The 27,805-nt window shown below is 49.1% G+C and overlaps 1 pseudogene; it reads left to right on the forward strand.

Annotated features, from left to right (window-relative positions):
* LOC144148598 (uncharacterized) overlaps window positions 1–27,805 on the forward strand; it is a 76,077-nt pseudogene that overhangs the window by 32,173 nt on the left and 16,099 nt on the right.

Below are 27,805 nucleotides of genomic sequence, written 5' to 3' on the forward strand. Positions count from 1 at the left end.
ATATTTATGAATATATGCGAATACCACACACATGGTTCGCAAAAAAATTAAAATTCACGAGACAGTTTCCGCAAACCACAATAAAAACAACAAACACTAACAAAAGTACCTTCGTGTAAAGGCATAATTAAATTCGTTAACTCAGGAGTGCTTTAACTGCTACTGAAATTCTCTCCTCAGCATGCATGCTTATGTTCACCAAGTTATTGAAAGCAAAGCAGAAGTTGATAACGTCGCTACTCACCGTGTTCAATATGGCAGGCTTCACTGCGTCATAAGCTTACAGACTTCGGGAACGGGTGAATATGGTACGAACGTCCCCCGCGATAGGCAGGGATTGCAGAATATGGCTGAACTGGTCCTCCTCTGACGTTATAAGGCTACTTCGAAAAGTCGCCTCGCCTCGGAAAAACCTTAATTCGGGGGTCAGGGCGCTGAAGGTCGCTCACTGGAGGTGGATGGAGAGGCCGGGCGTAGTTGCAACAGAGGGAGCAGAAGTTGCTCTGGTGTCGTTTGGAGGGTCCTTTCTGATTCCGGAGCCACGCCGCAACGTACATAGGTCACCAAAGACGTCTCAACGACGTACACAAAGGACGAGAGACGTATCAATACTCTCCTGCCTTGCACTCAAACTGAGGGTGCAGTGTGTAGGATAAAAATTCTTGACAGTGCGCAGCCACCTATGGATAGGAATGCTCAGACGCAGCCGCACCCCTCTTACAGCGTACCAGCAGACGCCGCGAAGTGCTGCAGAACCATGCTCCATTAGCGAATGCGTCCCCGCACCGAGTCCCTTCGCCTCCATCCTTAGTTGTAGCATCGAGGACGAGCGGCGAGTAGACTCAGCTGCCTTGGTGTTGGCGACAAAGAGCCGAGAGCAAACTTAACTCGTTCAGTGCTTGGCGGGAGATGAAGAGCTACGATACAGCTCTGTTGACTCCCAAGATGACAACCTTACAACAGGAGTCACAGAGTCAGCAGGGGCTATTGTAAAACTAGCACGTAGTAAACAAACTGGCAAACTAACTATGGACGCGAAGGAATGTATTGCGACGTGTAAGAAGATAAAATAAGAACGAAGTGTAAGCTGTCAAAATTGACTAAAAGAAGTAAAACACATGACATACGGGCATGCAACATGACGGTCATCAAAGAAACGTTGGAAATAGGAGGAAGCTTGACGGCTACAAACAAGAGCTGGCTGTTCGCAGAGGCACAATGCACGCACCTAAATACGAACAGGGTACCATTACGCCAAATATGGGTGAGAAGATGAAAATAAACGAAAGTTTTTCACCAAGCCTAACGCCAGCGGTGAGGAACAGGGGAAACCACTGAACCTACAAGCCTACCCTGCAATGTTTCCCAGTAACTGAAGAGGAGGTTGAAAAGGCACTTAAGGCCATGAAAAGAGGGAATGTGCAGGCGACGACGGCATGACCCTAGGTCTCTTAAAGAAGGGCGGAGATATATGTCTAGAAAAGCTCGGTAAACTCTTCTCATAATGATTAATGACTCAAACTCTTTTGTTACCGGAGAAAACTGATCGATTTTTGGGGGTCTAACCAAACATTTTTTTCTGTTTAAACACTTTGATTAGGCACATATGGCAGTGGCACAAAATGCATTTGATTCAACGCCTTTTCCAATGACACCAGCTTTACTAACTATTTTCATAAAGAATGGTTGCTAAAATTTATTAAATTCTACTTTCTGTCAACGCGACGATACAAATAAAAAAAAGTAGGTTGTGTAGATCAAACCACCAGTAGTAAAAAATTTAGAACATAAATTTTGTAGGTAAAGATTTTGAAAAACTGCCTAAGTAAAGAAATTCAATTGCTCTGAATAACTTGTCATATATCAAAGAAAATGTAGCACGGGTTGTGCTCCTGCCTTCAGGTGAAGCCAAACCTCTATTTAAAATTTCTCATGTTTGGATTGTTTGCCTGAATAAATCTGGGGTTTGACATTATTAAAGAAACCAATTAGTCCCAATGTGATGTAAAAACACCCTGCCAATGTTTACGACAGCACAGTTCCAGGCAAGCAACTGATGCAAAGAAATCCACTTGGAGTTCAAAACCCAACTGGATCCTAGATGAGAGCGCCACTTATCTGCCAAAATTATTTTTTGCAATTTATTATGATCTTCTGACTCACTATGGTAGACCTGCTTGCAGGAGTAAAATGCGATGTGCTTCAATTATTCATAGAAAGCTTTGAGCCAGCAGCTGTCGCGCTTTAAAGAGTCTCCTTCGTTTCACCGCCATCTAACACTTTCTAAAAGAAACAATATTGCCCCGAACCATGCATTTCGTTCGTTTATTTATGTTTTGCTTTTACCACCGGGCTTCGCCGGTCTGTGTTATCTGTGTGCCAAGGGAAGCGCGTGTTCCATTCTTTCTTTCTATGCGGCATGTGTTATCTCTTCCGACAGGTAGCGCATTCGAAACTAACATGAAAAGCCTACAATAATCTTCTTTGTTCTGAATGTAAATCGACGGTTCGAGAAACACTCGCGCCGAAAGATAGAAACCTGCAGAGCAGACGCCGCGGCTCTAATTCGAATCGTCGCGCTCGCCTTCGCGCGTCACTTTGTTGACTGCTGCTTCGCCGCCTGTATTCTTTGAGTTGTTAGGGGAGCACAAGTTCGCTCCAATAAACTTGTTTTCATTGACGACAACTGCGTCGTCTTTCTTCACGTGACAATATCAAGACTGTTGGACACTTTGTCGGAATATACAGTTTTACTGAGAAGAGATAGTAGCACTCCGCAAATACCATTGCACGAAGTAGAAACTGGCCGGTGAGCAGCTGGCGGTGGTTAAGGCCAATTGGAAGCGCTCTCCTCATCCGAACGGATACCCGGCGAATAGGTGTTTTCATTCAATTTTCAGCTGCACCTGTTGCCGTATAAGTTAAGTGTTGGAGGAGTGGGATAACAAGCGGCGTGTATTTCTCGAGCAACAGTAGCGGGCGATGGATACGCCATGGCAAATCGGCTTGAAGTTCGGTAACTGCGCCGCAGCGTCAGGTGTGACATTCGCAACGCAAGAACAAAACCGAAACTGCTGTAAACTGATGGAAAATGCCAGGCCCACTTTTTAAACCAGCGAGGGACCTTCACAAATAAAGTTTTTCAGAAACAACTACTCTTTCTTCGAACCACAGCTCGCTAATGAATAGAAGGTATCATTTACAAGTAATTATTCCCTCTCAACACTGTCGGATTACAGTGTGATTGTGTCACCCGTGTTCTTCCAACCATCTGGTGGCACCGCCCGTTACGGCCAGCGCAATTAGCGTCTCGGAATAAATGACTTGTGACGCTGGCGGCTGCGGATGTGACTGTGGTCCCGACACGCATAGCGTCCGAGCCAACTCAAACCAAAATATAGTTCCCCAAGTTGGCGAAAAGACGCCTTCGCTTCGCCTCACCAAGCCAGACAGAGAATTCGTGACCGACGAGCAACAGACTCCTGAATGAGAGTGGCTCGTGATTCCGCTTCGGGAACCCAACGAGTTAGATTTCACCGAGACAGCGTCTTGGCCAACGTGGAAAGCGCGTGACATGGACTACGCAGTGGCCTCCGGAGACTGCCACACTTCAGCGGAAGTGCAAGAACGCTGACGTTTATTCTGTATGAGACCCAAAAGTCGCCTCCTGCTCGGCACTTCGTCGCTTTTTGTGGACAAGCTGCTCTCCTACGAGACCGTCGTAAACAGTTTCACCGAACACTTCATGCACCGGGCTAACAAGCACTACGCGTCTTCTGGCTTTTATAAGCGCACTCAGAAGTCGGGCAAAAGTGTTGATGCTTGTTACGCAGAATGATACAGAATCGTGAAGCGTTGCAACTACCTGTCTAACTCGAAGAGCGCCTCATGCGGGACAGGATACTGGTCGGCCTCAGAGATGCTCGCCCCTCGGAGTGAGGGGCCAAGATGCTCGCAAAAAACGTTCCTGCGTTTTTGCAGCCCTCCTTTTCATAGGGGCGATTTCCCTCGCATGCCGGGTGAACTTCCCAAGCGCAAGGCCGGGGAGTCGCTTGTACCAATTTTACCGGTAGGTGCCAGGCGCCACCAACCCACACGAATTCACATGGTGCCTTCCGGAGCCACGGTGGACGCTAAACTCTCACCCGCCTCTGGCAGTACATGCCGGCAGACTCTTTCACCCACGGCAAGGGCGCAAATCAGAATGGTGGTCGGGGGCCCCGCCAGATGGACAAGGGTCAGGAGCCCCTCGTAGCTTTGGAAAGGCAACTTTCCAGACGTACCTTTCCCTTTCAAGGGCCCGCACGCGACCAGGGATGCTTGTACCCATTAAAGAACCCGGTGGGTGCCCGGCGGTGCGCGGATTTGAACGGGGTACTTCCCGCATACGAGGCGAGAGCTTGACCTGTGAGCCAGCGCTGCGGTTTTTGGCCCCTGACTCCGAAACAAAATTTCTGCGTTTTTGCAGCCTCCCCCTTCCATAGGGGCGATTTCCTGTAAACGCCGGGTGCACTTCCAAAGCGTTGTCCCACACAAGGGGTGGGCGCCAGGCCGGGGAGTTCCTTTTACCTATTTTACCGGTAGGTGCCCGTCGGCACTAAGGCACACGATGCACATGGTACATTCCGCAACCACTGTGGACCCTCAACTCGCAACCGCCTGTGGCAGGACATGCCGCCAGACTCATTCACCCCCGGCAATGGCGCAACTCGGCACGATAGGCGGGGGCCCTGCCTTTTGGACAACGGTAAGCGGCCCCTCGCACGGGTAAAGGCAGCTTTCCAAACTTAAATTCCCCTTTCAAGGGTCTGAACTCGACAAGGGACGCCTGTCCCCATTAAAGAAACTGGTGGGTGCCCGGCGGTACGCGGATTCGAACCCAGAACTTCCTGCATACGAGGCGGGTGCTGTACCTCTCAACGATCGGTGCTGTCAAAAGTTACAACCCCTTGCCCCTAGGCATTTCCCGACAAAGTCGAGTAACTTACCCAGCACGAGATACCTTTCGCAGGGAGTGCTTGTAACAATTTTACTGGTTGCTGCCCAGCGGTACCAAAGTACCTACCACATTCTCGTACCCCTAGATACAAACGACGTGGTGGAACGGTTTCCAGTACACTGTATTCCCCGTATAGGGGGCGCCTGTCCCCCTGTATTGTTCTGGTGGGTAACCAGCGGCTCTAGAGGAACACACCACATGTGCCCCCAGCGGTAGTGCGTGTCCAAGACCTTTATCCCCTAGCGAGACAGCGGGCAGTTCACTCTTTGAACTGGTGGGTGCCCTGTTGTCCATACTGCGCCCGAAGGGGTTCGACGGACCTACCGCATTGCGCCCGTGGCTGCTTACGGTCAAGCTCAATGCGTTTTTGCAGCCCTCGAGAAAAGCTACGGTTCGGCGATCGCTTGTACCCTTTAATAAACCGGTGGGTGTCCGGTGGCCCAGCTTTCGAAACTGGTACCTCCCGCTTAGGAGACGTGTGTTTTACCATTCGGCCATCGCTCTCGGTCCAAAGTTCCTGCGTTTTGCAGACGGCGCTTTTCATAGGGGCGATTTCCCGTGCAAGCCGGGTAAACTTCCCAAGCGTTGTAGTCCCACACAAGGGCCGAGCGTAAGTCAGGGGAGCCACTTGCACCTATTATACCGGTAGGTGCCCGGCGCCACCAATGCACACGGTTGAATATTGTGCCTTCCGCAGCCAGGGTGGACGCTCAACTCGCAACCGCCTGTGGCAAGACATGCCGACAGACTCACCTCCGGCAATGACGCAACGCGGCGGCATGGTTACCGGGGGCCGCGTCTGATGGACAAGGATCATGGGCCCCTCTAAACAGTAAAGGCAGCTTTCCAGGCGTTAATTCCCCTTTAGAAGTGCTGAAAAAACGCAGAAACTTTGTCTTCGAACCGCAACGGTGACTCAGAGGTACAGCACTTGCCTCGTATGCGGGAGGTACCAGCTTCGAATCCTGATGCCGCTGGGTGATCCACCGGTTTCTTCAGTGGGTACAGGTGTCCCTGGGGGAGTGCCGACCCATGAAAAGGGAATTTACGCCTGGAAAGCTTCCCTTACCATTGCGAGGCTCCCCTGACTCTTGTGCATCTGGCGGGGCTAGTGGCCACCATGCCGCGCTGCGGCAATGCCGGGACTGAAAGAGTCTGGCGGTGTGTCCTGCCACAGGCCGTAGCGAGTTGAGCGTCCACCATAGCTGTGGAATGCACTATTTGCATTCGTGTGGCTTGGTGGTGACGGCCACCTACCGGTAGAATATGTACAAGAGACTCCCCGGCCTGGCGCTCGGCCCTTGTATGGGACTACAATGCTTGGGAAGTTCACACGGCTTGCAAAAACGCACGGAACTTTGTTTCCCGCAGTGATGGCGCAGAGGTACAGCACTCGCCTCATGTGCGGGATGTACCGGGTTCGAATCCCTGTACCGCCGGGCACCTACCGATTTCTTTAACGGGTACAGGCGTCCTGATCGAGCGCGGAATCTTTAATGTGGAATCCACGCCTGGAAAGCTTCTTTTACCCTTGCGACGGGCCCCTGACCCTTGCCCACCTGGCGGGGCCCCCGCCCAACATGCTGCATTGCGACACTGCCAGGGGTGAAAGAGACTGGTGGCATGTCCTGCCACAGGCGGTTCCGAGTTCAGCGTCCACCGTGGCTGTGGAAGGCACCATGTGCATTCGTGTGCCTTGGTGGCACCAGGCACGCACCGGTAAAACAGGTAAAAGGGACTCCCAGACCTGGCGCTCAGCCCTTGTGTGAAATTACAATGTTTGGGAAGTGCACCCAACTTGCACGGGAAATCGCACCTATGAAAAAGGGTGGCTGCAAAAAGGCAAGAACGTTTTTCCGGAGTCACAGGCCAAAAACCGCAGCGATGGCTAAGAGGTCAAGCACTCGTCTCATGCGGAAAGTTCAGGGCTCGAATCCGCGTACCGCAGGGCACCCACCAGTTTGTTTAATGGGAACAGGCGTCCCTTGTCGAGTGCGGACCGTTGAAAGTAAAATTTACATATGGAAAGCTGCCTTTTCCCTTGCGAGGGGCCCCTGACTCTTGTCTATCTGGCATGGCCTCCGGCCACCATGCAGCTTTGCACCATTCGTGGGGGTAAAAAAGTCTCGCTTCATGTCCTGCCACAAGCGGTTGCCATTTGAGCATCCACAGTGGCTGTGAAAGGCACCATGCGCATTCGTGTTCGTTGGTACGCCGGGCACCTATCGTAAATTAGGTACAAGCGACTCCCCAGCGTGGCGCTCCGCCCTTGTGTGGGACTACAATGCTCAGAAAGTTCACCCGGCTTGCACGTGAAATCGCCCGTACGGGAAGGGGCCGCTGCAAAAACGCCGGAAGCGACGGCGATGGTTGAGTGGTAAGACACTCGTCTAGTAAGCAGGACGTATTAGGTTTGAATCCTAGGCCGCGGCTTACCACCGGTTTCTCCAAAAGGATACAAGCGTCCCCGTACCGTAGCTTGTCTCGACGGTCGCACAAACGCTCGGAGCTTGACCACAAGCAGCCATGGTAGGCCATCTGCTAGGTCCCTCGAATCCCTTCGATCGGGGCCTGGAACCGCTGGGCACCTACCAGTTGAAAGGGTACAAGCGCCCCCGGTCTCGGTAAGGGATAAAGGAATTGAACACGCACCACCACTTCGGTAGACGTGGTAGCTTCCTCAGGCGTAGCTGATCACCCACGAGAAAAAAAATGGGTGCAGGCGCCCCTTGCACAGAGCATCCAGTGTAATGGCAGCGGTAATACCACGTTGGTTTCTGCCATCGGGCCCGAGAAAGTTGAAGTTACTTCGGTACGGTTGGGCACCAACCAGTAAAATTGGTACAAGCACCCCATGAACAGGAATCTCGTGCTTGGAAGTTAGCCGACTTTGTCGGGAAAGGCCCCGGTGGAAGGGGTGGCAACATTTGACAGCAGTGCCAGCTTAAAGGTACAGCACTCGCCCCATATACCTCTTTAATGGGTACAGCGAGTGCGCACCCTTGAAATAGACATTCACGTCTGGAAAACTGTCTTTCGAGCTGCCCCTGACCCTTATCTTTCTGGCTAGGCCCCAGGCCACCAAGCTGCGTTACGCCATTGCCGGTGGTGAAAGAGTCTGGTGGCATGTCCTGCCACAGGCGGTTGTGAGTTGAGCACTCATCGTGGCTGTGAAAGACACCATCTGCATTCGTGTGCCTTGGTGGCGCCGTGCACCTCCCGGTAAAACAGGTACAAGCGACTCCCTGGCCTAGCGTTCGGCCCTTGTGCGGGACTCCAATGCTTGGGAAGTTCACCCGGCTTGCACAGGAGAGAGAGAGAAACAACTTTCGCTGAGCCCATTTCAGGTGACGCTCGCAGGCGTCAGACGGGGTGGAACCCTATTCACGAGTCCCATATGAGTCCAATAGCTCCTGGCCCCTGGACGCGAGCTCTTGCTGCGTCGACAGGTCGGGGCTGGACATCAAGATCTCCCATCGCTCGGGTAGGGGGGGAAGAGGAAGGGGGAGGGAAGTTAGAGGATTCTTGAGCTCAGTACACTCCGCCAGTATGTGCGGCAGGGTGCCTTCCGTCTTTTTGCAGAACGGGCAGATGGGGTCGTGTTCTGCCGGGAACATCTTGTTCAATAAAGCTGGGTGCGCCAGTGACCCCGCTTGTGCTCGGCGCACTATTGTTTGTTGCTTGCGGTCGAGTTGCTGGTGTGGCACGGAAATCGCTCCCATAAAAAGGGGAGGCTGCAAAAATGCAGGAACCTTTATTGACCGCAGCGATGGCTCAGAGGTACAGCCCTCGCCTCGTACGCGGGATGTACTGGTTTCTAATCATAGTACCGCCGGGCACCAACCTGTTTTTTTAATGGGTACAGGCGTCCTAGGTCGAGTGCGGGTCCTTGAAAGCGAGTTCACGCCTGGAAATCTACCTTTATCCTCGCGACGGACCCCTGATTCTTGCCCATCTGGCGAGGTCCCCGGCCATCATGCCGCGTTGTGCCTTTGCCTGGACTGATAGAGTCTGGCCACATGCCTGCTAACGGCGGTTGCTAGTTGGGCGTCCACCATTGCTGTGGAAGCTACCATGCGCACTCATGTGCCTTGGCGGTGCCAGGCACGTACCGGTAAAATAGGCACAAGCGACTCCCCGGCCTGACGCTCGGCTGTTGTGTAGGGCTACAACGCTTAGAAGTTCATCCGGGTTGCACGGGGAATCGCCCCTATGGAAAGGGACGGCTGCAAAAACGCGAGAACTTTTTTTTCAGCTGATGCATCATGCGGAACTTTTTAAGGATGTTGGCAGGCTGAAAGTTGAGTACCAAACCATACTCAATCATTTTCACTCAGTGCACCTACACGTATCCCCATCACACTCTAACGGGTCGTTGGACCGAAACTTTAGAAAATGGAGGCTGAAGGAGTCATTCGTTCGATATATAGGCTGACATCGTAGTGTGCGAGACTCGTAGCAGTTCCAAAAGCCCCAGATGGTTACCGACTTTGTGTTGGCCTGACTTGTTTTAATAAGGTTGTGCATCGAGAATGCCACATATTGCCAACCATCGAGCAAGGTCTTGGTCTGATATGCGACACAAAATGTTTTGTAAGCTGAAGGGTACAGCCGTGTTTCCCAAGGTCAAGCTTGCTTCAGAGTGTCAGGATTTGACAACTTTCCTAACGCCTTTTTGTCTATACCGTTTTTGCCGCCTCCCATTTGGTATCACATAGGCCCCGCAATATTTTCAGAAACAGATGGCAAGGATCCTCGAGGGTCAAGAAGGTGTTGCAAATCTTATTGACGACATCCTTCTGTTGGCTCTCGAGAAGAAAGAGCACGACGCCTGGTTCGAGCAAGTCCTCTTTCGTTTCTCTATAGCCGTAATAAATCTAAACAAATATAGGTGCTTCTTTGGTGTGTCCGACATGCCTTTCCCAGGTGCTGTCGTCTCACCCGATGGCATCATACCGGATACAAAAAAATGGAGGCTATGAAAAATCTCAAGCGTCCAAGGACATCGCCAAACTTTGCCGACTTCTTGGCATGGTCAACCACCTAGCTAGGTGGTTGCTCTTCTCAGCAAAAAACCGGCCTGGTCATGGCAATACGAACAAGAGTCAGCCTTCAGTAAGATAAAAAAACTGCATGGGTAAATATCACTCCTCCTACACCGCCACGATTTCGGTGGATGCCAGTTCTTTCGTACTATGAGTGGCCTTGCTTCTTTCGTACTATGTGCTTCTTTCGTACTATGTGCTTCTTTCGTACCTTGCTTCTTTCGTACTAGTTCTTTCGTACTATGAGTGGCCTTGCTGCCTGTTTTCGAATGCCTTGCCGAATATTCTACCACACAAGAATTGTGGTGTGCTTTTAAAAGTAAAGTAATGGAACTTGTAGATATTTACATACCAAGTGTGCATTCTCGTGGGATGAAAAGCCGCAAGAAGCCTTGGGTTACCTCACAGTTATTAAAAATAATTAAAAACAGGCAGCGAGTATACCGTAGCTTCAAAAGAACGAAGGCGAAAAAACACTTCGACAGGTTAAGCGCCCTAACGCGTGAATACAAAGTTATGGCAAAAAACGCGAAGGCGGGCTACTTAAATAGGCTAAACGAAGAAATGAAAACAAATCCCAAAATGTTTTGGCGGTACTTAAAACGTTGCGGGTCGGATGCTACCGGTATTAACGAAATCCAATATAATAATCAAGTGTTCTCGGAAGATATAGACAAGGCGAACTGCCTTAATGAATATTTTCGTTCTGTATTTTCGCCAAAGACTGATGAATACTGTGATATCCCATGTGCATATCCCGTACCCTTAATGCAGCCTATTGAGCTTAGCGTGAACGGCATTCAAGCCTTTCTAAGTAATCTCGATGAAACAAAAGCGAATGGTCCTGACGGCATTCCTCTGCGTGTTTACAAACATTGTGCTTCTCCTGTTTCCATGTATCTTTACTTAATTTACTCGAAGTCTTTATCTACTGGTGTCTTACCAGATGACTGGAAGATGGCACACGTTGTACCGATCCACAAAGGTGGACCCAAAAAGGAAGCTGTCAACTATAGACCAATTTCATTAACATCAATTGCCTGCAAAGTACTTGAGCACATCTTGTACAAGGAAATAATGCGACATATAACACAGCAAAAATTGTTAATAGAAAATCAGCACGGATTCCGTAAAGGGCTATCTTGTACCACGCAGCTCGTTGAATTTTATCACGATTTATCATCTAGTATTGACGAAAGTGGGCAGATTGACTGTATTTTTCTTGATTTCCAAAAAGCTTTTGATTCGGTTTCGCATGCTCTCCTTTTGCAAAAACTTAAGTCATTTAATTTAGACGTAAATGTGATAAGCTGGATAGAAAATTATTTAAAGCATCGTCGCCAATGTGTTGTTTTGAATGGAAAAGCATCCAGTTATGTTGACGTGACATCAGGTGTGCCACAGGGCTCTGTTTTAGGTCCTTTGTTGTTTTTAATTTATATCAATGATATCTCGGTTGGTATCTCATCGTCTATCCGGCTTTTTGCCGATGATTGTATAGTCTACCGGAAAATTAAGAGTGAGCAGGATGCCTTCCAACTTCAAAACGATTTGGTGCGTATTCATGACTGGTGTACAACGTGGAAAATGTCTTTGAATTTTAATAAGTGCGTTAATCTTTGTTTTTCAAAGAAGAAAAAGAAGATCGAATATAGATACTGTATAAATGGTGTGCCAGTTACCACGAAGACAACTTACAAATACCTGGGTGTTTTCTTTTATTCTGACTGTTCATGGAATGTACATGTGGATTATGTTGTCTCGAAAGCTGCGAGAGTGTTAAATTTTATTCAGCGTAACTTAAGATGTTCGCATCAGCGACTTAAAGAATGTGCGTATTTGACGTGTGTACGACCGGTCTTAGAGTACGCCTGCGCTGTCTGGGACCCGGCGCAGGTATCTCTCAGTGATAAGATAGAAAAAATACAGAACAGGGCGGCAAGGTTCGTCCTGGGACGGTATCAATGGCGGGAAAGCTGTACCGCTATGAAACAAGAATTGAATTGGGAGCTGCTTTCATCACGTAGAAGAAAATTGCGATTAAAACTTTTATATTTAATATTTAACAATAAAACTGGAATCAACAAGGACATGTATTTACAGACGCCATATTATTTGTCAAATCGAATTGATCATTCCTTTAAACTGAGGGAATACCGTCCCAGGACTGCAATTTTTGCAAATTCATTTTTTGTCAAAACGATACATGAGTGGAATGGGCTCTCAAATGTACAAGTGTCTGCTGTGAATGAAAACTTGTTTTTTTCGAACCTGTAACCCCCCGGCTATAACGCCTTCGGGCGCTGCAGGTATATGTTGAATAATGAATAATAAAGAATAAAAAAAACGAAATCTTCAGGAAAACTTCAAGCAGTGGCATTTACTAGCTGGCTATCCCTTTGCGACAGTCTCCGGGGCCAACTCAGTAGATCAAAGACCTGGAGACTGCTCAGATATTTTATGCACCCTTCAAAAAGCAAGACCGATTCAAACCAAACCATGCAAAAAATAATTTAGTTGCACCCAGGAGATTCCAGTGCCCTCATGAAGTCACTCCTGGACAAGTACCTCCCCGTCCATCCCAAAACGCCACTACCGCCGTACTTGGGACAGCCAAATCTCAAACTGGATGAAGACATTTACATCTATGTAAATGTCTTCAGGGGTAGACGCCATCTTCAGGGGTAGACAGCAACACAGCCCCAGGGGTAGACGGCATCACCAACAAGCTTCTAGCGAACTTGGATGATGATTCCATCATTGAACTCACCGCCCACCTGAACACGGTATGGTGGTCGGGCCAACTTCCGGAAGACTGGAAGACGGCAGAGGTGCGCCTTATTCCGAAGCCCGGAAGACCACAGAGCACCGAGAACCTGCGCCCGATATCTCTAACCTCGTGTTTGGGAAAGCGTCTAGAGCACGTCATCCGCAAAAGGCTACAGCAGTACCTCGAACAGAATAACGTGTTCCCACATACCTTGTGTGGATTTCGCAATCACCTCTCCACGCAGGACATCCTTCTTCAACTGAAGGAAGAGGTTATGCTGAAATGCTCGAGGGATAGCCCGAAAGCCATCTTAGCCTTGGATTTAAAAGGTGCGTTTTACAATGTCAGTCATGCGGCCATACTTAAACAACTGAATGGCCTTAACTGCGGGGAACGTACCTACAAATATATTCGAGGCTTCCTCAACGGCCGAAAAGCCATTCTGAAGGTGGGAGGTTTAAAGTCCTATAGAATTTCTCTCTGCAACAAGAGTTGCGGTCCTTTCTCCCTTGCTGTTTATCGTAGCCCTCGTAGGCCTCCCTCCGCTCCTGGATGCCATTCCAGGCATACACCACGGATTATATGCGGATGACGTCACCATATGGGCCCCTCATGGGTCACTGGGGGAAATGGAGACAAACCTACAACAGGCAGCCGACACTGTCTGTGAATACGCACGACAATGTGGCCTAGCGTGTGCGCCGCAAAACTCTGAGCTGCTCCCTCCCTCCCGGGTCGCCAACCATCTCCCTAGAAGTGGATGGCAACCCTGTTGTTCCAACTCAGGAGGTGAGAATCTTAGGCATGCTTCTACAAGCGGATCGCTCCAATACCAAACTGCTGGACCGACTTAAGCACACCACGGAGCAAGTCTCCCACATGATCCGCAGGGTCAGCACAAAAACGAGAGGTATGCGAGAGGTGGATGTGCTAAGGCTAGTCGAAGCCTTTGTCATCTCTAGGATTACTTACGCCATCCCCTACGCTGTGCTCTCGAAGGCTGGAAAAGACAAGGTAGAGACTATCATACGCAAGGCATACAAGCTGGCGTTGGGACTACCTGTCAGCACCTCGACACAGAAACTACTACACTTGGGAGTTTGTAATACCTTGGATGAACTCCTCTAAGCTCATCACATGAACCAATTATTACGTCTGAGTTCCACCTCCACCGGCAGGACAATTCTGAACCAGCTATGCCTGCGCTCACCGATTCAACACCCACAGGCCGATGCGACTCAGCGTCCGCATGAGATTCGCCAATTTATTGATGTGGCCCCACTGCCCCGGAACATGCATACAACACACCACCAGGATCGCAGAGATGCCAGAGCGAAAGCAATCTTCAAACGGTCCGGCCAAAACTCCAGCACAGTATATTCGAACGCAGCATCCTATCCCGGGAGGAGAGCTATGACCGCTGTTGTGACTACAGCTCAAGCCCTCCTCACAAGTGCTTCAATTCCTACCACCCATGCACTACAGGCAGAAGAAGTGGCCATAGCCATAGCAATTGCTCAAACCCAAGCAGAGATCATCATTACGGACTGCCAACAAGCATGCAGAACATTCTCGAGCGGCTTCCCCTCGCCCTGCGCCACACACATTCTACTGCAGCATCCTCCACAACACCGTGTAAGGATTATTTGGGCTCCCGCCCATGCCGACGTCCCCGGCAACGAAGCTGCCCACCAGCAAGCCCGAGATTTGACACACCGGGCTAGTCAGGAGTTCGGCGAGCAGTGGCGTGTCTGTCCCCTTTTGTCATACACAGAAATCACGCAGCACTACCGCCTGCAGCGAACAATGTACCCTCCTCCACACAAAAACCTCACAAAAAAGCAAGAGCACCACCTTCGATGCATCCAAACCAACACCTTTCCCCACCCAACTAGAGCCCACATTCTGGCCACCACGCTATACTCCTCGGAATGCCGCTTCTGTGAGGCTCCGGGCACGCTTTACCACATTGTGTGGGGCTGCGAGAAGAACCCCAACCTACCCGCCCTGCCCTTCCCCTCCCCTGAGCACTGGGAGAGAGCACTATCCAGCTCGGACCCTGATGACTAGCTTTGGCTGGTGAAGAGGGCTCAAGAAGCCGGACGGTCTCAAGGGGTCCTGGAATAAGGACTCTTCCCCAAGGCGAACTGCTTTATAGGGACGTTTATTCCTCCTCCTCCTCCTCTCGCTCAATGACGGCTACGGAACAGTCGTATAGTCAGACAGACAAGGAAGCTCTGCCAGCGACATGGGCAATGCGTAGGTTCGAGAGTTTGCACAATTGCAGTTTTTCCGTAGAAACAAATCATCAACAACGGGTCACTCGGTTTAACAAAATGGAACTGGATATGCTCTCTGCTTGTGTCCAAAGACTGCGCCTCAAGCTCATGCTGTACCAGTTCACAATGCAGTACGTCCCAGGCAAACTAGTAGCAACTGCCGATGCTCTCTCGATGATACCACCGAAGCTTTCTTCTCTCCTTGACACGGTAAGTCGCTCGCAACAGACGTTGTTAGTGACATGTGTCAGGTCACCCCCGGAAGAAAGATGCACCAAATTCCCCCGAAAATGGAAAAAACAGAACAAAGAAACAAACATTTGGAGTTCGTGCAAGGAACGCGCGCCAACGAACAAACGCCGCTCCTAAACATCGAGGAATCATGGACAAATATGGTAGCGCACTGGGCAAGGAATCAGAGAACGCCGAACAGGAGACAATTGGCGTGATGACCAAATGTACACACGAAAATGCAAGGAGCCAATCAGAGTGTGCAGCGATCAACCACATAGGGGTTAAAAGCCGGGCGCACAAGGAGCAGGGGAGGGCAGAAACAAGGTGGTGGAAGAAGCACGTGAGCTTCAAGTAACAAGCAAGGGGGACGCGGTCGGGCCACCGACTATGCCTACCAAGCCTGGGCAAGTGGGGGTCCACTTCGCATCGGCACCGTCATCCTAGGCGCACCATGAACCTGTGTCTTCGTGGCCCCAGCGGCCAACGTCCACGGGAACCTGCGGCCAACGTCCACGTTCCGTACACCTTCGCTTTGGCGGCCCCGAAGAGCTACGTTCTTGCCGAGACCTACCTGGGACATCCAGCGGCAGAAGCTACCAGAGCGTAGAAACCGAGGAAACACGTCGGGACGTGCGGAGCTTACGCCGTCCATGGAATGGTCGCGCGCATCCAACCCCAGCATCAACAAGAGACGACGATGGCTACCACCCAGTCGCGGACACGAAAGGGTGCGACGTTTCAGCGCCGACGACCGGGGTAGGCCAGTCCAGTAGGGGCAGGTGATATAGGACACAACTCGGGACTAGTTGTTGTAGGGACTGTATTTAAGACAATATGAATAATTACTAACTTGTGGATAGGCGTCCTAGCTGGGATGGGAGTGTATAAGAGCTTCATTGTTGTGACTGTTCTATTTGATTTATTATGTGTGTCGGGATGTTTAGTTAGAGGGTGGATTGGTTATTGGTTGTGTGCAATTCATTTCTTGAATGGTTCGCTATAGTATTTTAGAAGTGTACATTAAATATATGTTTTAGTAAACACGCCAACGGCTTTCCTGCGTCCACCTATCTAAGCTAGTCAAGACAACTTCAACATCCGTCACGTGACAGTTAGCAACCCATCTTGAAGTTTGCCATGGAATCCGAACGACATCAAGAGAGCCCAAAGCTCGGATGGCGAGTGCACATCCCCGATTTCTCCAGCCCAACGCGACTGGCCTCATAAGAAGAAGCTGGCCTTACATTTCACGAAGTATGCTTCGGTACCTAACGAGATCACATTCTGTGACGGCCTTCTGCTCAAAGGTTCCTGCATCGTGATTGCTCCTTCGTTGAGACCAGCAGTCCTGAAGCTGCTACATGACAGTTATCAAGTTATAAATCGGTGCAAAGTGAAAGCCACAGGTTCGGTGCGGTTGCTGGGGATTGCAAAAGACTTTGAGTCCATGGTACAAAAGACATTGAGTCCATGGCGAACAGCGGCCGCGCACTCGGACAATTACAGTGGAGCCACTTATTTCCACACTCTTATGAGGTCGTCCATGGGAGGTTCTGGGTATGGAAGGACAAACGTTCTTGCTCCTCGTGGATTATTACTACCGCATCCATGAGGTTAGCACCCTACGATTGTCCACAGCTTCTGCGGTCATTGAGGGGTCAAGAGCATACCTGCTGGACATGGTATCCCGGAAGTTGTGACATCTGGTAATGGGCCACTCTTTCCCTCCAATGAGCTCAAGAGGTTTGCCGACTCCTATAGTTACACCCTTGTGACCAGCAACACGCATTTTCCTCAACCAAACGGAGAGGCTTAAAGGATGGTGCGCCAAGTGAAGCAACTGTTTGGCAAATCGAGGGACACACATCTAGCTTTACTCAGGTACAGAGATACCCTGGCGGGAATGGTTTTAGGCCCGCTCAGCTTCTAATGAGGAGGCAACTCAGGACTCGTCTGCCCAAGACGAACCGTTGCTGCAACCTTGCAGGCGTGACAGAGATGCAGTGGCCACAAGTGATGCCTTTTAAATGTGCCTTTCGATTCATTTGCATGAAACTGAGTTTGACGTTTTAAATCACTCTGTACCGTAAATATAAAACACGCGCCTTCATACACACAATTTGTTAATGCCTGTCACGCTTTGGAAATAACACAATGGATTCTGACGTATCGATGATGTGCTGTCACATGGGTTCACGTTAGGGCATAAAAATGTTTGTATGTTTTAATTAAAGTCATCTGTGAGTCAGCGTTCTGTTATTTCGTCTGTTCCCTTAGTGTGCGTGTGTAAGTGCTCTACCATCAAGAGGTTCCAAATTCAATACCAAATAACCCAGTTGTCACTTCTTCTACAGTACAAGGGCCTTTACTTGTACGCGGCCTTGTCTAGTGGTTACGTCTACTGCTTTCAGTGGGAGCCGAATTTCTTACTAAAAATAAAACAAAACAAAACACATTCGTTTGTTTTTTGTCAGGAAAACTTAAGACAACAATTATTTTCAACATTTTGGTCGGCGGTGGCTAGGCTTCGGTCTATATAAAGCATTCTCGCCGGAGATATTTTTGCTGCATGGGCAGGGTCATTTTGAAAGTCCATACGGAACAGTCCCTACACGTCACAAGCGCTAAAAGAAAGGAAGAACTTGTAGAATAGATTACCGGGATTAAAAGGACTGAATACCTAGAAAGAGCGAAGATATTGTTTTGCGTGCGTCATGAACTCCCGCCTCTGTTGGCATGCGATGACGTCGAGCAGGCGGAATACAAAACAGACGTTTTTATTTGTGGATGCTTTTGAAACGTTTATACGTTCATATCTTTGTCTATAAGAACCAGGTGGGTTAGCAATGCTACTGGTTATAAAACCAGTGATGATTAAAGCATGGTTATGCGACAAAATCCCGGCTATGGTTAGTACCGTTTTCATCGCGGGGATTATTTCTGCTGTTTATGTTGAAACCAACCAGCTTCTTTTTGCAGTGTTGACCACGCTTTTATTACATGAATCTAAACAAATGATTATTCACTTTTAGAATGTGATTGTTCTCTTTTCAGACTCAGAAGAATGCAATCATGTCCCAGCGCACAAAATGGCTTGCAAGCGCGGTTGCGGAAACAAGACCCTTTTCACTCTATCAATTTGTCTAGCTGGAGGCGCACTGCTTAAAAAAACGCAAACTCCTAAATATAGTTTAAATAAACTTTGCTTAAGGCTAGCTCTCCATCTGTATTTTTAGAGTTTACAGCCATAAAGGATGACTGAAAGCCTTCTAGGTGTTTGTTAGATCTTATAGGATCTAGACCAGGCGGAGCAATTTACGGGAGTTTCAGGTGGCGCTAAGGCCGCCTAAGCAAGCAACACTTGCTCTTGCTACTACTGCTGAGGTTCACTCTGTAAGAAGAGGGTATTATATCTCCATAGTAGGGCTTTTCTACGTCTCTACCGCAACGTCAAAAAAAAAACTCAGCTGAGCCATTAAAAGTTGAAGTTTCTTCGAAGCAGCATAATATTTCAACATCCACCTACGTTTTAGAGTCAGGGGAAAAGCCTTTTAAAGTGTTAACAGCGCCTGCTCTCAGTCACACAGGCAGTGTCACAGATATATTGATTTGAACAAGAATCAAAATTCAGCCCAATAGTTTCTCAAAACTCTACTCCTGGCCGATATCTGAGTGAGTATGTCCAAAAAAAACGGAACAACAACAACGAAAACGACCTTCCTTGTTATGCTGGAAACGAGTACTGATAAGTGACCCACTCAAGGGGTGCACCCCTCGGACGCATGGGTGCTTGCCCGAGCTTTCACGGTCGTCCCGTTTGATGTCTTCTTGGATTGCTCCCTACTTTTGTATAGTATATTCCTGGTGGGTGTACTGTGCTTTGAAGAAACACAAGAGTACGGAGGGCGCTCAGTGGTAGTGCACTGCATTGCTACTGTGCAGAACCTTGCTCAAATCCTCTTGCTAAAGGGACGCGTTTTTAACAGCGAAAGTGCTTTGCAAATCGTAATTTTTCCTGTCCGCAGTAAACATACCAAGACATTGACGAGGACGTGCACGTGAGCGAAGGCCTCACGGCGACCAACCGGCAGTTAACAAAACAAAGAAAATGCTTAACGCTCGTGCGTGCTGCCTGGCGAAACCCCCCAGCGTTACCCTCGGACGTTTATCAAGCCAGGCGTACTTCCTGTTCCCTACGGGATCGGACGCTTTGCGACGGGAGGTCTTCCAGCACCTCCTCGACTTCGTAGTTGTGACAGGACTAGTTCAGCGTTTGTAGCCGTCGCGCCTTGGACGAAACGAACGCTACATAGACTCCGCCCCACTCTCTTCCTTCCTTCCTCTTTTTCTCTTCCTGTCCTTTGAAACCCCCCTTCCCTTCCCTGGACTGGGTTGTATGAGGCTGAAGTCCCCGACTGAGTTCAACAATATCCCCAGCTCTTTCCTCTTCCCTTCTTTCTTAATAAATTACCACCACCACCGTACCCACTTAGGGAGATCTTCCAAGATTGCATCGACCGACCTGGATTTGAGAAACCAGGGCGGTCGAGCGTGCGTACCTTGCGGCGACCGCCCATCATCCCCGGCGCACGTTTGTCAAGCAAAGCATACCCACTTAAAAACATTGGCCAAGCTTGCCCCTACCCCCCCCCCCCAAAAAAAAAAAAAGAAACTCTAGCGTGACACTTGCTCGGAAGCGGAAATACGTGTCATGGCGTACGCCCCAATACGCTGATGTTTATTTATTAACACTTAAAAAAATGAAAAAAGATCACACTATCGCAAAAATGATGCTGTAATGGTCGTTGCAGCAGCGTGGACCTAAACCTTCACGACGGTCGTGAAGGTTGCTTACTGCTTCGCTACATTAAAGACTTACGTGTTATTGTACGCTTCCTTCATTTCTTGGTTACTCTGTACATTAGGGCCCATTTGCTTGACCGGCCACACAATTACTACAAAAACAACGGTGACGGGGGTGTTTGGCATGCCGGGGCCCATTAGGGCTTTCGTCTTCATAAAACGCTTTCCTACAATTACAATATGCGGAGAGTTTACAGGTTAATAGGCGAAAAAAAACGTTATACATGAAATAACTCATGGCCCCCAGTGTAGGGGGGACTGTATGGACAACGGGAAGAAGAAGAAGGAAGTGGTAATTTCTTTGCGTATCAGAGAGAGAGAGAGAGAGAGAAACACTTTATTGGGGCCAACAAGTAGGCGTGGGATATGGGCCACGCAGGGCCGATCCCCGCCTCACGCGGTTATCGCGTCCCGATGACTAAAGCCCCGCGCCGGCGTCGGCGGGTTCGGCGTGCGTCGGATTCCCGATCAGTTCGCGTGTAGCAATTAGTAATTTTGTCATGTGTCTTTGTCGCAAGTGTGTGAAAGAAAAGTGTCATTCAATCGCAACGTTAGGTGAATTTACTTCAGTGAATGTCCCCCAAGATGATCGCAGCACTGTTTAAAGTTTTTGGGCAATATAGCCCGTCTTATAAAGAGCAGTGACAAAAAGGTCTATTAGTTGTATTGACAGCTCATTACCATTTTACATTGGCAGTGAAACTCCAAATAATGACCGACATAAAAATGAAAAGACCACAGGCTGTCACTTGGACATCCCATTTATATATTACATAACCAAGAAGGCGTCTCAATGAACAAAGACAGCAGAAATAAACCGCACTCCTTCGACAATGGCGGCCATACTTCATTTTGAGTATCGAGCGATCCAAAAGTTGCCTCCGAGAATTTTTCCCACAGGTTCGGCTGAATATTTTTGCAGTGCGCTCCGTTCTTCACCTGCAAGAATTTGCAGTCGTCTAATGCAGCATTCTGGTTGCAAAAGAAAAGAAAAAACGCCGTAGTTTTCCTTCAACATTTTAATTATTTAATCCAATAGTTTGATATGAAAGCGACGTGTTATGGTAGTACAGTTGAATCTCGATAATTCGAAGTCGCTTAATTGGAATTTTTGGCTAATTGAAAGTGATAACTGAGTACTGGCAATTTTCAAGCAATTAAATGGAAGAAATCGCCCTCTAATTCAAAGCTGAAACGTGTTATATCGTTTGAATGGAAGCGATTTGAGATAAAAAGCGTCGAGGTAACCGTCATTTCTCGATAAAATGCAAACTCTTAATAAAGGGGCACGGACACAAAAATTTTGCATCTTTTTTTTTTGTTGTTGTTGCGATAAGTAGCTAGTGACCTACTTATAACCTGTAGAAACCTCATTTGCATCAGCGTGCGACGGTTGTTTATTTAGAGACATTTTCAATGCGGCCAGCCGCAGTTTCGGTTTCAGCGAGTGCCGCGAAACGATGGATTTTGTGGATTTTGTGTGAACAAAGCTGACCACGTGACCGTCGGAGGGGTATCACAGAGCAGAGCCGCCGTAGCACTGTCGAATTCACATCGACGGCAGTTTCTGCGAATGGCCCCACGTACTGATCTCGTGAGGCGCCTAATTAAAAAGCCACCGTGGATGTGACGCAGGCGCTGCGAGTGCAAATGCTACAGCGGCTAAAGAACGACGCGCGACGCTCGAGACGCTGCGTGGCATGACGCGCGCTGGGAGCAGCCGGCCGGTCTGCCTACAGGTCCGCCTACAGATGTGTTCGGCTTAGCACTGCAGCGGATATTCGAGTGCCGCTCTCGTAAGCGGTGCAGATGACAATTTTTAATGCAACCTGGCATCGCATTATTAACTCCTTTCTCATGTAAGCCACCATGGACGGGACTTGTGCAGCGGTAACAAGCTATCACTCGAGCTACCTGCGCCGGCCTGGGCCACTTCGCGGCCGTGCGGCTAGCTCAGTCTGCGTTTCGTGCTTCCGGCGCGTTTTCGCATCCAATGGTAATAAACAGTAATAGAAACAGAGTGCCTGGAATCGCTGTAGAACTTTGGTCGCGGCCAGCTGCCTGATGAGCTGACGAAATCACGGTGCCTCCGCCGCCAACGATCGGGTCGTTCGTTCTCGAGAGCAGAAGCTCCGCCCTCCGGCCCTCCGATTGGAGCGGCGAGCCGGGCGAGCCGGCGAAAAACTCCGGCAGTGCGGAAGGGGCAAACACAAACTCGTGACGTGTTTGGATGTTGTTTATTTACACAATATCCTCGGGATGTCGATTGCGCGTGGTCCTCTGCTGGCTGCTCGGTTGCGTTGCGCACACTTTAAAATTGATTTTAAATATGTTCTAGGCTGTATTCGCCGCTGATATTTTGCAGATGATGTAAATGTGTTCCCACCGATCTATCTCCGAAGTTATCTCGCCTTCAAAAGTTTGTGTCAGTGCCCCTTTAAGTGCCAAACCACCGCCGTGCTCTGCCCCTTGTGAGCGCCTTCGCCACTAAGGCTGCGCACAGTCGATAAAGCGGCAGTTCAGATTCGTCTTGCACCATCGCATGCATCCCTGTCTTTTAAGGTCCTCAATTTCCTTTTTTTGCGCACAGCTCCGTGTGAACAGTTGGCGCGGTTGGCAGTTCAGGCTTATGTTTTAGCGATGTCTCAACTATCAAGGTAACCCGTGTCTTGCGCGGAAATTGGCAACGACAGTCGATATTCTGAAAAAAAAATTAAGGTAGACGTGTTGCGGAGTAAGACCAATGCTTTTATTGTGTGTTGTATTTAATAGTGAATTCGGTGATTTCGAAGTTGTTTGCTGTCCCTGTGTACTTGGAAATAATGGGAGGCGACTGCATATAAACCAAACGCAAGGCTGACCAGCAAGGCCAAGAACAGTAGTTATATTTTATGCTTGACTTTCCCTCTAATTATACGTCCCGTTTTGTTACGCAGGAATAGAGTAGCAGGCCTCCCGAAGTATTTACAGTTGAAACAGGCCTCATTACTTTCTCAGTAAATCTCGGAAAAACTCAAGTAATTTTGTGGTGTTGCTAGTAAATGGCCCTACGTCTATAGAAGAGTGCGTTAGTCTTACCTTCCATTGCGAGTACTGTGGGCCATGGTTTGTAAGTTCATTTCTTTGTATCCCAAAAAACAGTACCCTAATCTGTCCCTGTGCTATATACTTATGGAGGTATTCTAGTTGCTTTTCGAGAACGTCTTTCATCCAACGGAATGTCTACTATGTGGCAAGTGAGGCCCAATGTAAACATTGTGTGGAAGCCGAAACCAATACCTCCGTTCTCTCCAATTTTTTCCCGTGAGCAGTGGCAGAACGTGTTATTAGGACCTAGTCACACCTACCAGACCGTTTTGGGTGACTGGGAAGACCACGCCAGGATTACCCGTGGGTTTTCGTAAGGGACCCCCCAATTTGGTTTAGGTACTCAGTACAGTATCGTCCTCGCACCGCTCCACAGGCGACTGTGATTAGCCCCATGCGTGCTCTGTGAGAAGTAAAGGCGACGTTACATGAGCAAAAGGGGGCGCGGAAGAGATCCCTCATGGTGGTGAAGCAGCCGCACGAATTTAGGCCCGTCTGGCCGCCGGGCAATTCGCCTCAAAACATGAGGAAACGACAGCAAGGAAGCAGGCGCAAACAGAACGCCGCAGTGGAAACTTTTTAGACAATTGCTTGCTTTTGCGTAGAAAACCCTACCGCAGAGTTATGTTCCCAAGAAAATTTTATTTCTGTATTGAACCGCTGGTGCCAGGCCCAAGGCGAGAAAGGGCAAAATCCCTACGAGAAACGACATGACGTGTGCAAAAAACAGAAAACTGCCTAATAACCATGAGTGACACGTGATAAAAATACTCTATTGTCAAATTACGTACAAAACATACTACAAACCAAGCTCACTAACGGTCTTTAAAGAAAAATAAAAGAAAAACAGTGGTTTATTTCTTTGTCATAAGGTTCGGTAAAACACGAAATGGAAATGTGCATCGAAATTTGCAGCTGAGCTTGATTTGCCGGTCGGTGGCTGTCTTCTGGGTGTGCTTGGCGAGCGACGTCCTGCTTCAGGTAATTGTTGCGTATGGAAGACAACGTTCACGTGATAATAATAGCGACTGAATTCAAGGGCAGAAAGACGGAGCGCTAGTCGCGGAGAACTCTATATTGCAAAGAAATCGCTGTGGGTCCTGAGTCCAGGAGCCCAACTGTAAATAGGGCGATATTTGCTTTGGAGATTATTAGTTGTTAGGGGTCCATTTCAACAAAACTTGGTGTTGGGCTAGTTGATATCCTAAGATGGTTTAACGAAGAGCGGGAAAGCTCACAAGATAAGCACAAGATAAACACAACATACGAGACGGTTGACGGGCGGACTAGGAACTCAAATTTTAAACTCAAACTTTTCAATAACGAAAGAGAAGTTGTGCCCTGAGTGACATCCAATTTGCGCCCCGACCGTCATTCGATTTGAGCCGTGAGTTGCACCATGATTATTCCCTAACTGAAACTGCAGCTCACGGCTAAAAACGAATTTCGGTTGGTTTTCGCTTGATGGTGGTGTGCGCACGGATGAACGTGGATGAACAGTGGGAGGCCGTAACATACTCTGCACCATTACAGGCGAGGGAGTAAGCCGTTTGACTCTCAGGTACTAACTCGCAGTCACAGCACAATGTGTGAGACGATTGGCACTAACTCTGTCTGGTCTACCAGACACAGGCTCGAATCCTGCCGGTGCCTGTGTGACTTTTTGCGATTGTAAATGCTATGCGCACGGACGCGGACGGGCATTGTGCGGTCCTAAGGTTCTCCGCACTTAAACTTAAAGCTTCAACTGGCAGTCATGAGCAATCAGAAAGTTTATTCAGGAACATCATCTGGCCCCATGGACCACTTACAACGCCATATTATATAATATAAAAGCAGCGTAGAATAAAAAAAGTGCATATTACTCGGAACACGCATATTAAGCAACAGATAGGCGGAATAAAGGCCAGGGACACGGCACTCGATACAATGTATGACGAACCCGACGATGCTTGCGTGAGCTAGCCGTCGGTGGCACTCCATGAGAACGACAGAAGATACCGTGGCGCTTTGTGGCCGGGCACGCTGTGAGGATCAGTGGAGAGAGAGTTTAATGTTCATATTTGTCGCTTGTAAGTTACTGGTGAACCCGTTTTTGCTGTTTCCAGGCTCGGTACTTACAGATTGATCAAAGTTAAGTCGACATATTTTTTTTTAATTAGGCGCATATATATTACGGGAATACCACTTCTACAGTGAGGCTATGCACCCCGGGGGACACAGAATGACGTAGTAATTATTGATGTCGGTTGCTTAAGTATTTTAAAATAATAATTACCTTATTAGTGGCTGCGCTAAGCAGGCATGTTTGTATTTAAAAGTTGTACGCAATCCTGTTTCCACACAGTATCCTTTAGCAGAAGTCTTGCGTACTCCGGCATATCAAACTGCGAAATTTAATTGCCGTTCGCATGATTACGCATGGAAGTCACTGAAGAGCAGGGCAAAGATACTCCCTTTTGTGACGAGCATGCATTTTACGGTGTTTCATTTTATTTCATTCAATTTATTTTACTCTCAGGGCCGTTCAGGCGTTACAGACAGGAGTGGGGTAAAAATAGGCAAAGTACATAACAAACAATTGAGGGGTCAATAAAAATGATTGGCAAGTGCAGACTTGAATTTTTCCAGTTCTTTCGTAGATACGATGCCGGCAGGAAGGCTGTTCCACTCCACACTAATTTCCGGAAGGAATGAGCCAAAACAAAGGTTGGTGTGGCTGCTTCGTACACCTTCTTTTAAATGGTGGTCAAGGCGGTCAGTTTTACAACGGGGTGGAGGAAAAAAAGTGATAAGTGGCACCATTTCAATCTTGGCTGGGGTTATTGAAATCTGCAGCGCTCGGAACCTCTTTCCAAACACACGACAAAAGGGAGGAGCATTGCGCCGGTCTTCACTGTCTTGCACTTGGTGATGGTATTGGCGACATCGCGTACCCCGAGCCCCCGAACACAAGCTGTAACGTACCGCGGTAATGTGTTTAAAGGTAAAGGCTAAGAAACCACAAACGGTGGCCGTCGGAGCCCAGGTCAAGCTTGGGCGGATGGGCGCCCTGTCTGTTTACCAGGCAGGGAGCTCCGGCGGGACCTCTTCAGCTACCAGGGTAAAGCTTATGAATAAAGTACCCCCTTTCCGTGGTTTTTCCTATTCCATATAAATAATCTAACCCCCCCCCCCCCCCCAAAAAAAAAAAAAACGGGATTGGTCCCTGAAAAGGGGCCGCACCGAAGTATCCTTTCCTCCCATGCGTGAGATGACAGTTCCAAAACCTGACAATTCCTCCCGCTTTCTAATCATAGAATCTCTGGACCAGCCAAATCCCGTCACTCCATGGCCTGTGTTTCTCATGTCCAAGTTCCTTGAGGTATTGTCGGTAAATCCTACAAAGCCAATAAACTCAAAACAGGGGAATCCTGGTCGACGTTAACAACAGGAAGCAATCTAGCAACCTCCTCACACAAACTCGCATGGTAGATAAAGAGATAAAGATCACGCCCCACCACACGCTGAACAGCTCCCAGGGCGTGATCTCCGATCGTGACCTGATGAACGAACAGAGTCAGATCTGCTCCAGGGCCTTTCAGACCAGGGCGTGACGGCAGTGCGAATAATAGCCATGCGTCGAAATGACACAGAAATTACTACAAAACCCTTGATCTTGACATTTCACTGCTCAATACTACCCGAGTAGCCCAATGCAGGCTTCATAAGATGTCCAGGCCAAGCTTACATACAAAAACCACGCCGCTGCTTCAAATGTCAGCGGTTCGGGCACGGTACAAACACTTGGTGCGGCAAAATGACCTGTGCCAAATGCGCCGCACAGAACCACCCGACAGATAATTGCAACTCCATCACCTTCACTTGTGTTAAGTGCGGAGGACCACACGCGGCGTACTCCCGCACATGCGAGAAATTCCAACAAGACAGCAAAATATTCAATGTGAAAGTAACGGAGAACATCACCTTCCCAGAGGCACAAAAGAGGTTCACCTTCTTCCCTCTGGGGAAGTACGCCGACGCACCTAGCCGGGGCGCGGAGCGGCCTCTGGTATCGGCTGGGACTCAGTACCGGGAATCTGAGTTTGTGCCCCGCCTCGCCCCCCCCCCCCCCCCCCCGGTATTGTTGCCTGAGGCAGCCGAACCCATCACCACACCGCCTGCTGAGGCAGCAGCGGCTGTGGTGCCAACCATCTGCGTCGGGACCGATGCCGCTACCGCCCCGGCCTCCCCGTCTTCCAGTACATTGGACGGTGCCGAGGGGATGGGAACCGCTGGCCCCGCATCAGCGCCCACCGCCACCGCACCACGCGTGCCACCTCTGGTGCCCCCGACCCCCTGGGCGGTGGCTGCTCAAATGAAGGGCCCCTGAAGGGGGGCCAAATCCAGGGGGCCCAGTCTGTCAAGCACTTTCATGTGGTTAGAAGGTGTGGGGCGAGAAAAGTAACTGCCCATACCCGAAGGGGGATTGTCCCGAGAAGAAGATGATTGAAGAAAAGACGAAGAGAAAGAAGGGTCAGCTTACCGG

This window comes from Haemaphysalis longicornis, unplaced genomic scaffold (genome assembly GCF_048455015.1).
Source record: "Haemaphysalis longicornis isolate Haplotype H1 unplaced genomic scaffold, Haemaphysalis longicornis Haplotype H1 scaffold_8, whole genome shotgun sequence".
Lineage (NCBI taxonomy): Eukaryota > Metazoa > Arthropoda > Arachnida > Ixodida > Ixodidae > Haemaphysalis > Haemaphysalis longicornis.